Source organism: Saccopteryx bilineata, chromosome 5, assembly GCF_036850765.1.
Source record: "Saccopteryx bilineata isolate mSacBil1 chromosome 5, mSacBil1_pri_phased_curated, whole genome shotgun sequence".
Lineage (NCBI taxonomy): Eukaryota > Metazoa > Chordata > Mammalia > Chiroptera > Emballonuridae > Saccopteryx > Saccopteryx bilineata.
Genome location: NC_089494.1, coordinates 61,075,722 through 61,089,206, shown reverse-complemented (window position 1 = coordinate 61,089,206; position 13,485 = coordinate 61,075,722). Strand labels below are relative to the sequence as shown.

General features: G+C 34.2%; 1 non-coding gene across 1 annotated transcript; it reads left to right on the top strand.

Moving 5' to 3' along the window:
- Positions 1 to 202: 202 nt before the first annotated feature.
- On the top strand, positions 203 to 309 carry LOC136307066 (U6 spliceosomal RNA). The gene has a single exon (XR_010725758.1). It is a non-coding gene; the product is annotated as a U6 spliceosomal RNA (small nuclear RNA).
- The last annotated feature ends 13,176 nt before the right edge of the window (positions 310 to 13,485 follow it).

Genomic DNA, 13,485 nt, shown 5'->3' with positions numbered 1-13,485 from the left:
TTGATCCAATTAGAACCCATAGTTCAAAAAAAGTGGCATCTTAGCACTTACCAAATGATTTTGGAACTCAAAGTTATGAGAACACAGCCCACTCTCTATCTACCAACATAGTGGATACTGCTAAAATGAGTCCCACCTCACTAGTTCTGTTCTTTTCTCCCTCCTAATTCATTGATAGAACCTTTATTTAAAAATTGCTTACGTGCTCGCTTCGGCAGCACATATACTAAAATTGGAACGATACAGAGAAGATTAGCATGGCCCCTGCGCAAGGATGACACGCAAATTCGTGAAGCGTTCCATATTTTTAACCTCAGAAACATTGATACGTGAAGACACATGTAGCCCCATGTTCATTGCAGCACTGTTCACAGTGGCCAAGACATGGAAACAACCAAAAAGCCCTTCAATAGAAGACTGGATAAAGAAGATGTGGCACATATACACTATGGAATACTACTCAGCCATAAGAAATGATGACATCAGATCATTTACAGCAAAATGGTGGGATCTTGATAACATTATAAGGAGTGAAATAAGCAAAGCAGAAAAAAACAAGAACTACATGATTCCATACATTGGTGGAACATAAAAATGAGACTAAGAGACATGGACAAGAGTGTGGTGGTTACCAAGGGTGGGGGGGGAGGGAGGACATGGGAGGGAGGGAGGGAGAGTTAGGGGGAGGGGGAGGGGCACAGAGAACTAGATAGAGGGTGACGGAGGACAATCTGACTTTGGGCGAGGGGTTTGCAACATAATTTGATGACAAAATAACCTAGACATGTTTTCTTTGAATATATGTACCCTGATTTATTAATGTCATCCCATTACCATTAATAAAAATTTATTAAAAAAAAAAAATTGCTTACAGCTCTCAGAAGATTTGCATTCATTAAGAGGTGTTCTGAATAAGGCATTGTGAAGCATAAATATGGACAGGCAATTCAAGATAACTTGGTTAATAATAAATAGCTCTCAAAAGAGAGAGAAAGAGAGGCAGTCAGGTCATATTGGAAGAGCCTAAGGCTCCTTTCCACTAAGTAGTGTATAATTTTGGGACAATTATTTAAACCCTTGACCTTAGTTTCTCTTTCTGTTAAAAGGGGATGATAGTCTCTACTCTGTATCTCAAGTGTTGTTAGGATAAAATGTGGTAATAAATGTGAAAGTACTTTTAAAAAAATATTTTATTTGCTGATTTTAGAAATGGGGGAACAGGAAGCATAAACTTGTAGTAGTTGCTTCTCATATGTGTCTTGATCAGGCAAGCTTGTGGTTTCAAACTAGTGACCTCAGCATTCCAGGTCAACGCTCTACCCACTGCGCTACCACAGGCCACGTGAAAGTACTTTTCAAAGTTAAAAGAGTACTAAATACACAAGTACTCAGAGGATTGCAAGTTGAATATATTTTTTCAATTTTTCTGTATTTTTATGTATTATGTTGAATATTATAGCCCAGGAAGTAGTTGTTTTATTGGATGATACGTGTGGTGTATATTTGTGTTGTATAGGAATTATATACGGAAGGATGAAGTACTTTCGGTAGCTACTAGATCTTTACTATATCTCTATTAAGTGTTCTGTTTCTATTTATCTAGCTGTTGGTAATCATTTGTATAAGTTATGTTGTAAATTACTCTGTGAAACTCTGGTAAATATTTATTTTAAATATAAAATAGTTCAATTTTCTGTGATGAAAAGACTAATTAATTCAACCACAAATATATCACTTAATCTTTAATAGACATGCTGGCTTGCTGTAAACCAAACCGTCTGGTTTTATTGCATAAGTGTTCGACAGTAAATTTAGCTTTAATATAAATGGCAAAAATGTGGTAATAATATTAACCTCATTCTTAAGCCCTCTGTAAATTTGTCATTTTTCACTACCAGCAGAGGGAGCCCTGAGAATTAAATCGTGCCAAGATGACAGTTAATTCGTTTGTGTTTACAATTTAGCTCATAACAAAGAAATAAAAGCCCATCACAGATTAATGAAAAATTATCATGTTTGGACTAGGCTGTAGATTAGTATTTGATTTCAGACAGCCAATTATAATGAGCTTCAAGAGACTAGGATTATTTATAGTTTGCCTCCACTCACCCTATGAAAGAATCAGCTGCAAACTTCCACAAAGTTCAGTAATAATATCATAATGCACAATTTACTTCACAGGATGTCAGAAAAGAATGCATTCCTTAAGACATAATTTTATCAAATACACTGCAACAGTATTATGAATTGCTCTCATTGACTGCATTACCTCCATATGAGAATTGTAAAACACACCTATATTCTGTAATCAGTTTTTCCTCATTTAAATATATTTCAATATCTAAATTTTACTATTTCCTTTTAGGAGAATAGACTAAAGTAATCTGAATGCCAAATAAATGATGAAGTTTCAGCATTGATGATTCAATGAAAAGTTAAAGGCTTTCCAAACTTCAGGAAAAATAATATATTTATCAGAGAGCACGTTTTCATTACTTTATTTCCCTTATTTAGCTATAACAGCACAATGCAATTGTGTATTTTATGCACCTGTGACTAAAGGAACCCACTGAAAATGGAAACTGCAATAACTGCATCTTGATATTATAGAACAACTCTCCTTTTAATAATGCAACTTCAATATCGGCATAACTGCTAAACCAGTGATTTTCAACCAGTGTTCCACAGCATACTGGAACGCCGCAAGAGTTTTTAAAACATGCAATACCACATATGACGAAAATCATATGGTACTTACATGGTATTTGTCTTTCTCTGGTCCACCCATGCTGTCAAAGAGGGAATAATGTCTTTCTTTCTTTTTTTTTTTAACAGCCAAGTAGGATTCCATTGTGTAAAATGTGAAAACTAGTGAACAAAATGAACTAACAAGCAAAATAGAGATAGATTGATATAGATAGAAAACAGGCTGACAGCTGTTGGCAGGGGTTTGCAGGGTGAAAGAATTGAGTGAAAAAGAAAAAAAAAAAGAGAAGAAACTCACGAACATGGACAACAGTACAGTGATTGCTGAGGGGGGAGATGGAAGAGGGTACAGAGGCATAAATGGTGATGAAGGAGACTTGACTTGGGTGGGGAACACACAACGCAGTGTGCGGATGATGAGTTGTGGAACTGTGCCCCTGAAACCTGTGTGTTTGTCACCTCAATACATTCAATTTAAAAAAACAACAACATGCAGTACCTGACTATTTCATCAAGGGCACTGACTTCTTTTTCCTTAGACTGCCAAATAAAAAAATGACAACAGTCAACACAACAGCCATCCAGTATGAATGAATAAAAATTATAACTATTTTTTTTGTCAGATCAGCAAAAAATATGGTATAATTTTGGTGTATCACAGAATTTTAGTAATTAGTTTATGTGTGTTATAATGTGAAAAAGGTTGAAAATCCCTTTCCTAAACTAATATCAAGAAATTTACAGGCTATGGGTCTTTCCCTTCAAGGAGTTTATCTGTTAGAGTTGGAAATCCAATAGTAATTGATTCATTTTTTCATGCTAAAGAATTCACTTTAGCAGACATTAATAGAGTGCTTATTATGAGCCAGGCACTGTGCTCAGTGCAGAGATACAAATGGGAATAAGATGGCATTCCTGCTCATAATCAAGAGGCTGGGGCCAACAGCCAAGCCAAGGAGCTACAGAGAAGGTGGTTCATATAATAATAAACGCAATGCTCTGCTGGGCTTTATAATTATTGGAGGCTGGTTACATACCTAATCTTTGTAACCTCCAAACCAAGCACAAAAAATACCAAGTATTTTCATATATACTGCTCACAAAAATTAGGGAATATTTCAAAATGAATATGAAGTAATAAAATATCGCCTAATTTTTGTGAGCAGTATAGTTAGTGCTCAATAAGTATGTATTAAATCAATTATAATAGGTGGAGTGTATTACTAAAGCATATTCTTGGTAAGTATGCTACTTGAATGTTTCCTACTAGTTCCTCTTCCCATCACTTATTTTCTTTAGTTCGCACAACTTATGCCATAGCCATTCTTTCCTCTTATATAACATAGTGGTTGGGTTACATAGTAATTGATGTTTGATTATTTACTATTCCTTGGGCTTTTATTTGCTCTTCTCTATGCTGTGATAGCTTGGAATACATGAGATATGTGTAAAAATAATAACTAAAAACAAAAATAAAAATGAAACCACAACAAAGACAACAGTGATGGGTATTCAGTACCATATATGCATTATCTCACGTGATCCTTAAAATTAGTTCTCATTGTTCTTATATTCAGGAGAGGGATATTATGAAAAGAAAAATAACTTGCTTCTGGTGACAGGAATGGTAAAAGGTGGAGGTCATATTTGAATCCAGGACTCTCTGACATTAGACTTCCTGCTCTGAATGACTGCACTAGATTGTCTCTTTATTTTGGTTGCTTAGAGGCAATGTGAATTAGTCGTGGAAAGACTTTCTTGGAAGAGATGGCCTACTTCCTCTAAGAATATTGTAAATAAGTTGTTTTTAATGCATAAATATAATTAAACTTTTAAAATGATTTTATGAACCCAGTAAAATAATTAGGTTACAGAAGCACAAAAAAATCAACAAATAGTAATGTTCCTAAACATGTGTCTTTTAAAATGGAAAAACTAAGAGTTCAATTTCTATAATAGGCAAAACACCTAAGGTGTATCTTTAGATGCTCAACAGACCCCAAAAGACTCCCCAGACCTGGACCACGGTGCAGTCTGCTGTGGAATGCTTAGCAGCTTTGTTTTCCCAATTAGACTCATTAGCAGCGCCAGGTGGTAATAACTATCCAACTGATTCCTACTAGTAAAAAAAACCTGCCTAAGGTCACCATGGATTCTTTCCCCCATTTTCTGCTTCTTCTCTGACCTGATACACTTTTGAAAAATAATTATGCATGGCAGGCATTTGCCATACAACAGGGAAGAATCATTGTGTCCTGGGATTGTATAGGAATTGTATAGGATCTCAGATTACATACTTTGTACTATGAGAAGAATAAATTGGAGAACATGGTTTTCACCAGCGTAGCACAGCATAATAAGAAACCTATTTCTTGTTTTTTTTTTCTTTCCTGTTTATTCCGTCATTAAAAACCCAATAAAGGAAATTATTTACCAATTTGGGAGAATGTTAGCCTTGGTGGTTAGCATTCAGCATAATCCCAGAGATCCCAGAAACAAAGCAGCTCCAGGGTCTGTCCCAGTTATCTGAAGTAAGAGTGGATATTTTAAAACTGTCTCTTTTCACACATTATACACTGCCACACATCAGATAGAAGAAATATGTAGTATGTGATACCAGTAAGTACTTTGTCAACCATTCACTACCTAGGAGGAATTTTTAAATTTTGTTTTCGCTACATTTTTTATTAGAAAGAGGACAATAACAAGGAAAAATAAATCTGAGGATATGTTTTAAAAAAGTAACTTGCTGGTACCTTCCAAAGAAGATGTAGTCAGCCAAACTCCCAGCCACCATCCCAGCCCCTATTCTAGCCACCAGCCACATGTGGTTATTGAGCACTTAAAATGTGACTAGTTGACATTAAGATGTGCTAAAGTCTAAAATAAATACTAGATTTTGGAAACAATGTGAATACAAAATACTGAGATAAAATATCACAGTAATAATTTTTATATTGATTACAGCTTGAAAAGACAATATTTTGGATATAATGAGTTCAATAACATTTATTATTTAAATTAATCTCACCTTTTTTGTTGCTTTTTAAAAATGTGTCTACTAGAAAATTTAATATTACATATATGACTTGGTTTATATTTCTAGTGGACAACACTGTCTTAGACTTCTACTTTGGGACATCATTACTCCCTGAGAACCGTCTGACTAAATGCCAGATCTTCAATCACAGAATTAAATATTTATTCAACACCCTTGGCAAAGCAGATTTTGAGATAAATAGCAAGAGATTTAATTGTGCCTAAGATTTTTGAAACAGGAATTTGTATTTCTAGCCCTAAGACTCAGCAATTTCATTTCTAGGAGATATATACTCCAAAAGAAAGGAAAGCGTAAGTCCACACAGAAACTTGTACACCAATGTTCATATTAAATCACAAAAGCCAAACATGGAAACAACCCAATTGTCTATCAATTGGCAAATGGCTAAACAAATATGGTATATCCATACAATAGACTATCATTCAGCTATAAAAGGGAAGGAAATATAAATACATGCTACAGCATGGATAAACCTTGAAAAGATTATGCTAAGACGCCAGTTATAAAAGACCACATATTCCTTAATTCTATTCATATAAAATATCCAGAATACGGAAATCTATAGACACAGAAAATAGTGTATCGATTGCCCAGGGTTGGTGGGAGGTGGATGGAGGGTGGAGGGAGGGTAGGGGAGTGTTAAGTAAAGCATACAGGGATTTAGGAGTAATAAAATGTTCTAAAATGGACTGTGGTGATACTTGCAAATGTCTGTGACTATATAAAAAACAATTTAATTATACACTTTAAATGGGTGAATTGAATGGTACGTGAACTAAACCCCATAAAAAGCTGTTTAAAAAAAGAATTTCATTTCTGGGAAATCAGTTATCCTAAATAAATTAAATTAAGAAAGTCATCCTAAATAAATTAGAAAACCTCTTTATACATAAAGTTGCAGGCTACTGCATTATGTATGATAGTGAAAAATTAAAAACTCAAATGTCCAAATAGAAAAGTGGTTAAATAATTTATAGCACATTCCCATCATGCAAGGCAAGTATTAAAATGATTAAATGTAAGCAAACTATTGTAAGAGTCTGTATTAATATAAGAAAATTCCTATTTTTCTATTGTTAAATGAACAAAAAACTGTGATACATAGTATTTGCTCAATACTATAACAAAAAATGCCTAGAAAAAGAAAAAATTCCCGGTCAGGGCACATACAGGAACAACTCGATGTTTCTGTCTCTCTGTCTGTCTCTCCCTGCCTCTCTCAAAAGCAAACAAACAAACAAAAAACCTTCAAAGATATACTGGCATCTAAATATTAGTAATGTTTGAGTTTGTAGTTATGTGAGAATTTTTGTTCCTCATAATTTTCTTTATTTTTTATAACTACAAATTTTTTATTAAGTGATTTTACTAAAAAAACCCAATAGATTGTACTTTTTAAGAAGTCTATCTTTACACTCTACTTGCCAAGAAAGAAGAGTAGATTAAAAGATTTTTTTTTAATTCAGACAGAAATTGGAACAAAGGCACAGGTTTTATTTGAAACCTTCAACAAACCTCAGTAACCCAAAACGTTAAATAAGCACCACTGCCTTTGATGTATAAACATGAAGATAATTAACTGAGATAAGGGGGGATTTAAAAAAAGGATGACACAGTAGCACTGACTGGTATTTTACTCTGTTGAGACCATCAAACACAAATTCCACCAACTATTTTCTTTTTTCTGGTAGCATTATAATTATACGTATTATTTTTTTAGTTTATTGAAATATAATTGACATACAGCACTGTGTAAGTTTAAGGTATACAGCATAATGACTTGACATACATATATTGTGAAATGATTACCACAGTAAGTTTAGTTAACATCCATCATATACATATGATGGCTCCTGAGCCAAGTCACATACACAAGTGTGTATACACACACACACACACAAACAAAAAAAAGAAAAAATGTTTTTTTTTTCCCCTTGTGGTGAGAAATCTTAGGATCTACTCTCTAAACAACCCTCTTGTATATCATACAGCATTGTAAACCATCTATAGCCATCATGTTGTGCACTGCAACCTTATTATTTATTTATCTTATAACTGGAAGTTTGTAACTTTTAGTCAGCTTCCTCCAAGTCCACCTCTCCCTACCCTCCATCAACTTTTTTCATCTTCTGTGAAGCTTACCTTTCTTCCTATTCCTAAAGTCTAAAAATAAAAAAAAAAACAATTCTTATTCCTTCCCAAAGTAAACTTTTTTCTACATATGTTCTCTCTCTCTGGGCTGCTAATCTGTCATATATTTACAAACCTGTTCAAATCTCCCCCCTTTTCCAGAAACCTTTCCTTGGCCCAGCTCCGCCTCCACTTCAGGTTCTCATCTCTCTCCTCTCCTCATTTTCCAAGGCCTCCATTTTCTTCCTCACTTGGCAGTTTTGGTGGTATTGCTATGACCCCTGTAAAATAGCTCTCTGGAAAATTTATTATCTGCTCTCACTAAACCCCGTGACCTCTCTTTACAGTCTGTCTGCAATAGGATTCTAGACAACTAGTGCTCTCCCTCTGTTTATACTGTCGCCTCTGCTCTCAGAGTCTGGCTATCTACTGCCTATTAATGTTTTATCCAAGCTTCAGGCTTAGCTGGCAAGCCATTTCTTGCCAGAGATTTCTCAGATTCTTGTAAGTAAAAATAACTCATTTGATCCTATGTGAGTAGAGGGCATGGGCTGCATCTTCTTCACCTTGTTTTTACTCAGCAGAAAGTTTCCCACACAGGAGGGGATGGTGGTCAATACTTGCTCACTGCATAGGAAGGTTGGACAGGACAAGGGATGTTGAGCTTTTTCACCTCCTTTCAGTGGTGTTCAGAGATTTTTCATATCAGTTGGAGATTTCTGACTATTCCTAAAATAGAATTTTAGAGCTCAGAAAGAGCTAGTTTAAATTTCCCATTTATAGATGATGGACCCCAGAACCCATGACATTGAAGCCAGACACACAGCTGGTCTTCACCAGAATCAGAACTAAAATTCAGGCCCTCTGGCTCCTGAGCCAAGTCACTACTCACCTCTCCTTACCTATCTTGTGCTTCCACTGCCGAAAAGTTTTAGAACTGACTTTTCTGTAGCTTTCTCACTGAAGCCCCTCAAGAAACACATAAGAACAATCTACCATGGACACTAATGCCTTTTCTAGTCTGTGCACTCAACATTTTAATTCACACTGAATGTTTCTTTTGTACCAAATAGGGTGACTAGCTGTCCTGATCGGCCCAGGACTGAGGAGCTCCCCAGGCAGCAGGACTTGCAGTGCTAAAGGAGAGAGTCCCAGCCAAACCAGGACTATTGGGCAGCTAGTATCAGGCATTCTACTAAACACTCTAACACACCTTATTTAAATGACAGCCCTGTGAATAGGCATTCTCATTCCATTTTACAGATAGGGAAAACTGAGGCTCAAAGGGGTTAAATGATTTGTCCAAGACCATGTAGCTTGTAAATGGCAGGGCAATTTTAAACTTTAGATGTGTTTAACTATAAGCTCATAATCTTTCCACTACTTTGTGGAAAATACTTCCACTACGTTCCTATTGTGGAAGTGTGGGTGCTTGATAGCTGTTAAAATTTACACAGTGAAAGATAACCCTGTGAAATGCTTAGCTTAAAAATTGATTTATTATAGGCTAGTTTCTTTGAGGTCTCGCTCATTTGCATGATTGACATGTAAGGAGAAGAAAACAGCTGCCTAAAATGCATAAATTATTTGAAAGTGATAATGAACCAGGTAAAATTTAAATTACGCAGTTTTCAATTCATTTAGTTTTCCCTTCCCAGAGTGGGAGGTGGAGGAGCAGAGGCAGTCATGACTTTTTTTTATATGTCTGGAAATAATGAACCCAGTTAATTTTATTAAGCTAAGTTTGAATCAAACTAGTTGATAAAAGGAAGGAGAAATATTAGTGGTTTGATAATAGTTAGATTAGTAGTTTGATAAATTAGTCTGATACATTGGTTTGACAAATTAGAGCTTGGTTTTCTTCCTTTCTCTGTTTTCAAGACCAATTTATTGATTCATTTTTGTTTCTTTTTTTAGAAAAAAAGCAGTAATTATAGTTAAATACTGTTTTTAAAAAATAAATGTTTAAATTTTATTTTTATAAAAAGATAATACATTCAAGTGGTTAAAAAAAAAGCATTAAAGGCTATTCAGTGAAAAGCCTCCTTCACACCCTTCAGCTACATCACACAGCTGTTTCTCTCAACACAATCAGCTCTGCTATTCATTTCCTCCACGCACTTTCAGAGGTAATTAACCATAGGCAAGTAAATAGTCCTCCTCCTTCCACAGAAATGGTAGCATGTTAAGGACATTTTTCTGTATACAGATTTTCTTTTAAATACAGTAAGACACCTGAGAGAGCTTTCTGTATCAGTACATAAAGGGTTCCCTTACTCTGTTTTATGGGCACATTGTATTTCACTCTATGAATATACCATATTTATTTAACTAGTTCCCTGTTAAGAGCAGTACATCACTTAAACAATTTTTAATTTAATTTATTGAATAAGTAATACATTCACGTGTTCAAAAATTACATATAAATATAGCACATTTTATTTATAAATATTACATATATACTGCTCACAAAAATTAAGGGGTATTTCAAAATGAATATGAAGTGATAAAATATCCCCTAATTTTTATGAGCAATATATTTATATATAAATATTCTATTTATATATTATACATATATTATATTTATATATCAAAAGTATTATATATATAAACATATTGCACTCATTCATGTCTTCCATCCCCCCAATACCCCTACCCCACTACATAGACACCCAGGTAGAAACATTTTTACTAGTATTAGATATAGCTTTCTGACTTTCCTTTTGCATATAGAAGTAAATACAAAGGTATATTCTTTTTTTTAGAGAAGTAATACAAATGTATATTCTTAATTTTCCTCCTGGTAAATGTAAAAGATAGCTTACTATTATATACACTATCCTGTATTTTACCTTGTCCACTCAACAAAATAATTTTTCATATCAGTATATAACAAATTTCCTATGTTTGTTTTAACAGTTGCATAACCATTTATTATGTTGATATACCATATTTAATTCAACCGGTCCTCTATTAATCAGTTGTCATCAGTGCTATTTTGCTATTAAAATGCCCTGTGGCTCAACATCCTGTGACTGTTATCTGGCTTCACATGTATTTGATAACTTAAGTTTAAGGTAAGTGCTTAACTGTTTCTTTACTTTCACTAAGAATCTTTCACATTCAGGGTTAAATAGTAGTGCTGAATATTTTGTTATTCTACACATGGCAGAAACCTCTTACCTTAAGCAACATAAATAGTCTCTCTGAATATTATTGAAATGCTGTTGCTACCACAATGAGGAATTACAGAAAATGTTGTAGCAATTATTACATTACTCTTCCCTATTGATTGAGCTGTTGCAGACGATACCAAATGTGAGTGTGCTGAGAATGCCTGACAATACTCAAGGAATTTGTTTTTAATCTTTTTTCTTTCTTTTGGGTGTGGAGAAAGCATTGCCTCCAATGTTCATTGATTTTTAAAATGTTCCCTGACCAGTATCTAAAATACTAATTCCCAATAATCCCTAATTAATTACTTCAAGAGCTAGTGTTTTATATCACTAAAGAATACAGAATATATACAAACATTTTTTAAGGTTTGTTTTAATACAAACAATTTGCATATCACATACAATACTATAAAGTCCTTATTCAAGAGACATTATGAGAAGCCTTTTATTAAAAAAGCTAAACATGAATTATGGTAAAGCGGCTTTGGCTGTAAGATGGTTTAAATGAAAACTGTCCAGTAGGGAGAAAATTAATCTATTTTTCTAGAGTAGAGGCATGTTTTGCTATAAAATAGGGCAGACTGTTTGTTATTTTAGAGGAGCTTTTTAATTCCAATGTAAGGATGGGTTTTGGCAATGTCAACATTGTTACTTAAGAGAGAAACCACAGATTTTAAATTTAATTATAAAGAATAAGGATTTAGGTTTCAGAGATAGTATGATATTTTGGCATCTGATGGCAAGGTGGTATAATAGTTATAATGTGGGCTTACACATGTGGAAGTCATAGCCAACATGGGTATGAATTCCACCCCCACTGTGTTGTTAGCGTCAAGCAATCCCTGAGCCTCTGCTTTCTCACCCACTATACTTGGTCACTATATTAGGCGTCTTCTCCAAAGCTTTTGATTCTAACTTGATTGACTTGCCCCATCTTTAAGGCATATTCTGGTGGTCATGTTGGGGTATCAGATGACATCTTGGAAAATGATCATGAAATTCTGAGTTCTGGAAGGCTACCTCTCTCTTGACCCCTATGCGAATGTCCCGGGTTGGTTTTGTTAGGTTTAGGGCAAGCACTGAGGGTAAGGAAGGCTTAGTAACCTCTTGAAGGCTGCCTTACCTAATGATTGCTGTGCTAGGGCTTGAGTCCTTTTGTCCCCCAAGTCAGGTACAGGACTGTCACCGGAGTGCTCCTTTGATTGGGTGAAGATCACACTGTGGAATAAAGACCATAAACTTAATATTGTGCACTAAAACTCTTCTCCTACATCTGGTCATATTTTTCTGAGCATCCAGAAGAAATAGTGAGAAACTAATTATCAGTTTATAGCAATTTAAAAGGGCGATTTTCATGTTTAATTCCTACATCCTAAAATAGCTATATCGTAACCTGTCAAGCATTTTCTTATTTTTTAAATACATGTAATAAAGAATGGAGAAAACCAGGGTAATGAAATGAAATCTGCATTTTGACTAGTTTATAAATGTATTAAAAAGAATTTATAAGCTATGAAAAGCATCTCTGAAACACAAAAAAAAATCAAAACAGTATTCAGAGTATGTGCTTCAGAAAAAGACAAAGAAAGCCAAGCCTATGGTTTAGAAATGGTAACAATATGCAGATTCAATAAGAAATTTTAGACCATGGCTTATTTTTTAAAACATATAGTGTCTAAATAAACATCTACAAATAACACACAAATTTATATAGGTTTTAAATTTTTCTTGCATTTATAATCCTTGATCTTCAGAAGAGGGACCACATCTATTTCTCCCAGGGACTTGATGAATAACTGAATGAAATAATAAATTAGAATAAAGCCAGGGTCTAAAATCTCCTGACAAATTACAACACAACAATATTTTCAATGTGATAATAGCAAGACACAGATCTACAACTTGAATGTCAAATGTCTTGTAGTTGAGTGATAAATTTAAAATAGGACAAAAAATTCTTCAGTATTTAGGGAAAAAAGACTGTAAATGTCATCCATAAGTCTGTTGCTTTTATAAAAATGCACTTTTGATTAAATATTTAACAAAAGATATGTCTCATGACTTATAAGTAGTTAATAATTTGTGGCAAAGGGCATTGAATTGATGTACCATTAGTAATATTCAAACAAAATGAACCCTAAGCTAGAATCCTAGAGTATGTATAGTTGAGATCAAACACTTTACTAATCCTTCCCCTAATTCTTTGCCATTTGCTTACTTTAGGAGCAAAGATAGAAACAAAAAACCAAACCAAACCACATACGTTCATGTAGTTCAATTAGTTCATTGTCTTTATTATCTGGAGCTCTTATAAAGTAATATTTTATTCTGAGTGATTCTTGAAAGTGATTTGAAATTAAACATTTTCCTTGCACCTGTAAAAATGTGTAAATGATGAAACTGGCAGCATGA